Here is a 5,207-nt window from a genome sequence, read left to right as displayed (position 1 = left end):
TAGTTTTAGGTTTTCGTTATTTTTTTTTTTACCATTTCATTGCTAACATCAGCTATCAGGTTCCCAGACGAATGCAAGCTAATCTTAGTAAAGTAACTTTTATCAGTGCTATCGTTATTCTGTATAGTGTACGACATCACTAGCGTAAGGCAAACAAATTATAATGCAATTAAAATATTAATCTCATGTTATCTGTCATAGAACACGGATTTGTTATAAGGTAAACAATACTTTTTCATCATTGACGCGAGGAAAACTATCCTAGACGTCGTTCTAGTGTTATGCACAGCACACCATGATATAATTAGCCAAGCAACAATAAAACTTCCAATATACACAAATAGGCTGAATTAATATTAGCTGTCGAGAAGAAAGCAGGCAACGTCAGCGTTCTTTTTAAAATCGTTGCTCCTCATGAGCTCTTTCCATCTTGGAAAGGCCACTCCAATATTTACTTTTGTCTTGTTGATTTGCCCATTGTGTTGCCGTCTTAATTCTCTTTTCCGCTTCCTTGGCGACTCTGATACATATCCCGCAATGTTACTAGGTCCCCGACCCGGGTCGAATTCGGTAATCAATTCCGGGACGTGGTTGCTTTCACACAGAAGGCGACCCGGCAATGTTCCGGGAATATTGCGGGTCCGACGTGCAGTTAGAAAGGGGCTTAAGAGTGATCCTCCATCATCATATAGCAGCCTCAAGCAATCCTCCTCTTCACATTCGACGCGGTGCCATCGAGTGTAAAAACGCGAAAAGCGAAGCTTGAATTTACGGGTATGTCCCTCTTTGGCAAATGTACTTTCAAGATGGAGGAGCAACATGGCGACCGCCATCCAAACACTCAACACGTATGTATTTTCAATGGTATATTATAAAATTACGAGAATGCATTATTACTTGAAAGAAGTAAATATACAAAAAAACTGCGTGTAGTTTTTAAAACAGCCATTTGTTTTTTGTAATCTCAATGTTGTTCATCACAGCACCAAATACTTAATACTTAAAGACTTAATAGGCTATTTATTTTCAAACAAACATTTTTATGTTTTAATCTGGACTACAACATGCCCTAATGATTAGAATTGTTCTAATTATTTGTTATTGTTCAGTAAAACTTTGAGACATACGACCTAATTATTACCAAATTGACAATGAAAAATACTTATAAAGAATTAATCATTCTAAGTAATGTAAATTTTTTAGTTACTGTTTAATAACATTACAAACAAATAACTTTTTTAATGGACCTAAGATAAAACTAACAATGATCAGTATTTCTTAACTAACATTACCAAAAACATTATACTTTCTGTACCAAATGTAGCTATTGCTCAATCTTAGTTAATGCATTAAATAATCAGACCTTATTGTAATTTGTTAGCCTACCTGTTGTTCTTTATAGCCTAATTCTTTTGCACTTTAATCTGTTTGAAAATTGTACTTTTACAGCCCTGAAAAAAATCAAGAGACCACTTAACATTGATTTCTCATTGATTTCTCAATGTTAAGTGGTCTCTTAATTTTTTTTTCCAGAGCTGTATATATTTTTGGTGCACTATTGTATTAAACATTCAGTTATTTTTGTTATTACATAAATAGTTCTTAAAGCTGTTATGCTATGGCAACACTTTTTTTTGCAACTTATTTCAATATCGTGATAATATCGTACATCGTGATAAAACTTCATCAATTAATCGCAACATGAAAAATTGATATCGGCACATGCCTACTGAGCACATATATTTTTGAAAGAACTAAGTGATTTTAGCTAAGAATAAACTAAAAAAGTTACACAGTGTAGCTTTAAGGCCACCTAATATAACGTGGGGCCACTTTTTTGTCTCCTGAATCCTTGCCGAGTCTAAAGTTAGGTGCTGAACATTACAATCTGGGAGGAAGGAGGGACATGCTGTCAGAGAACCCTCGCTGCTGAGGGGGATCATAGTGCTGAGGAGGTCAGGCAGCACACTGTAAAAAATTATTTGCCTTAAAATGAAAATTTTTTGAGATTCGACAACCTTTATTAAAATATTATTAAAAGTGAAACATGCCAAATAAGGCTATTTTTATGATTTATCATTTTTTTATGTGGTTAAGATACAATAATATTTTGAGTTTCTATTTATTAAACACATTTCCTTCATTGTATCAACTCAAATTTTTAATTTCAATAAACGCAAAATTTTAAGGCAACCAGGTTACTTACTTTTTTAAGTTAAACCAACAAAAACCAACAACATTTTTTTACCGTCTATGAGCGATCTCTGACCGACCAGCATCCTGGATAGTGGCAGTTTTCCTGACAGACAGTGCAGCACATAATGCATTTTTTGGGAACGTTTCTTTGTAGGATTTTTTTTTTTGTAAGAAGAACAACATTCTTTTGTTCTTTTCTGAGTTCTGCCAGCACAATTCTGTCTTTTAAATGATTGAATATTTGCAGGCTCAATGCACACCTTCAGTCATATTTAAAGAAACACTTCACCATTTTTAGAAATAGGGCTTACTCAGCTTCTTTCATACATTTAGATATGTGGGCAAATGCATTTTTGTGTCAGTGCATGCATTGTTTTAGTTTGGCAGGGTCGCCGCTAGCTTAGCTTAGCATAATGAATGGAATCCTATGTTGCCAGCTAGCATGTCCCCAGTAAAAGTGATCCCAAAAAAAAGCACCCACCTAATTACTTCTTGTGTCCTGCGTATTCACAAAAAGTAAAAATAGCAATGCAGATTAAGACTAGGTGATTTCCTATGCAGATATTGACTTTGGACTATATTGTAGGGAAGCACAGGTGAAGGACCACTGCTGCTTGGGCGCAGAGATATCACTCAACACATTGCGATCGCTCAACAGCCGGAGGAGGATGCGAGGATCAGAGCCGTGATATCTCTGCGCACAAGTAGCAGTGCTTCGAAACACATTTATGGTGCTTTTGTAGCACACTAAAGACAATAGTGTCACTTACTGTTAAAAATAAAACGTTTTCAGCTGAAGTTGTCTGTGTTATTTTCTTTTTATATTGGCCCATTTTACCTGAATGTTATGTTGTGGCTTGAGAAGGCATCTTAAAATATTTAAGCGACCCATGCTAATTTATAAAAAAATATCATTAAATCTTATGCATATCTTATTTGCTGGTATTATAAGTCATTTACCAAAACGTTCCCCATTTTAGCTGACGGTGAAGAAGTTTGAGTGGAAGTAAATAGGAATGATTTTTGTTGTTGTTGAGAATTTAAAAGCAGAAATGTGAAGCGTATTATATATGTTTATTACACGGCTCTGTGAAATACTTGATTCTGATTGGTCAATCGCGCAGTCCAGGGGTACGTTATTCCCAGATAACACCCGCTCATCCGGGTACTACGAGTTATCTTGACCGGCTATCTACCGGCTATCTAGCTATCTTACTTCTATGCTTAACGCTGGCGCCATCTTGTGGCTTAAACAGCCGTGGGTTACAATGGAAGACTTCAAGGCGGGTTTAATAATAATAATAATAATAATGCGTTCAATTTATATAGCGTTTTTCAAGGCACTCAAAGCGCTTTACATAGAAGGGGGGAATCTCCTCAACCACCACCAATGTGCAGCACCCACCTGGATGATGCGACGGCAGTCATATTGCGCCAGAACGCTCACCACACACCAGCTGATTGGTGGAGAGGAGACCGAGTGATGAAGCCAATCAGGATATGGGGATTATTAGGAGACCATGATGGACAGAAGCCAATGGGCAAATTTGGCCAGGATGCCCCTACTCTTTTTCCGAAAGACATCCTGGGATTTTTAATGACCACAGAGAGTCAGGACCTCGGTTTAACGTCTCATCCGAAGGACGGTGCTCTTTTGTCAGTATAGTGTCCCCATCACTATACTGGGGTGCTAGGACCCACACAGACCACAGGGTGAGCACCCCCTGCTGGCCTCACTAACACCTCTACCAGCAGCTACCTGGTTTTCCCAGTTGGTCTCCCATCCAGGTACTGACCAGGCTCAGCCCTGCTTAGCTTCAGTGGGAAACCAGTCTTGGGCTACAGGGTGATATGGCTGCTGGTTTTACAACTGGGTTTCCTTTATAAAGTTTTAAATATGGATATTTTTCTTACACAAACGCATCGATTTGAATCAGAGGGCTCTATTAACCCATCAGAGGCGTGTGGAGCATGCTATTTGACGGACAGCTGCATTTTTAATGGACTTCAAACACAACTACAACTACTGCTTGGATTAACGTTAGCCTGGACTTTTTAAATATAACTCAGATTGTATTTGTCTGAAAGAAGAATGTCATATACACCTATGATAACTTGAGGGTGAGTAAATCACAGGTTTGGTTTCATTTTTGGGTGAACTAATAACCCTTTCAGCATTCATTTTCAACATTTAGCAGCAATAGATACAGGCTGAAAGCAGTTTGGAATTGTTTTTCTTCGCAGAAGCTTTGCGTAAAAGCTAATACAATATTTAATCTCAAGACAATATTTTGTGTCTAATTTATTTGAGACTAGTAGCCGTGTAATAAGCGGGATAATGTACACCTAGCCGGTTGTTATCACAGAATAAACCCCTTCAGAGTGATGCAAGACCACTCCGCTTCGCGTCGGGGTCCTGATCACTCTGTCGGGGTTTATTCTGCGATAACAACCGGCTGGGTGTACATTATCCCTTACATAAATACTAATGTTCGTTCTTGTTAACTTTTCTCATTTTATTTCTGCTGAAGAGTCGCTCATCCTTTTTTTGCAGCTGTTTTAGGGTTTTAGGTGTCATGGCAAAAAAGTTGTAAAACTGGATATAACTTTACACAAAAAAGCTTAGCGAATAGCAAGACATTCCCCCCCCCCCCCCACTAAAATGATAACAGCTAATTTATTTTAGAACTTTAAATTTAGCACAATAACTTACAACATGCACAGACCCACACTTATTCCGACCATTAGTTTCCCAATTGTTCTGTGCACACAATGTAGAAACCTTTTAATGAACTGTTATAACTATTCCCACACCAATCAGCCATAACACAACTAAGGCCCCGTTCACACCGCAAGTCTTAATGCTTAATTCAGATTTTTTTTTGCTCAGATCCGATTTTTTTGTTTGGCTGTTCACATTACCTTTTAAAATGTGGCCTATATCTGATTCCAGTGTGAACTGATTGAGGTTTCAAACTAACCCGCATGTGCAAAAGAACAATATCAATGGC

At 37.7% G+C, this 5,207-nt stretch overlaps 1 pseudogene; it reads right to left on the bottom strand.

The window, feature by feature from the left end:
• Window positions 1-3,942: 3,942 nt before the first annotated feature.
• LOC137064301 (5S ribosomal RNA) lies at window positions 3,943-4,059 on the bottom strand (annotated as a pseudogene).
• Window positions 4,060-5,207: the final 1,148 nt, after the last annotated feature.

This window comes from Pseudorasbora parva, chromosome 24 (assembly GCF_024679245.1).
Source record: "Pseudorasbora parva isolate DD20220531a chromosome 24, ASM2467924v1, whole genome shotgun sequence".
In the NCBI taxonomy this organism is placed as follows: domain Eukaryota; kingdom Metazoa; phylum Chordata; class Actinopteri; order Cypriniformes; family Gobionidae; genus Pseudorasbora; species Pseudorasbora parva.
Note: the sequence above shows the minus strand (reverse complement) of the source record. Positions and strands in the feature narration are given on the sequence as shown.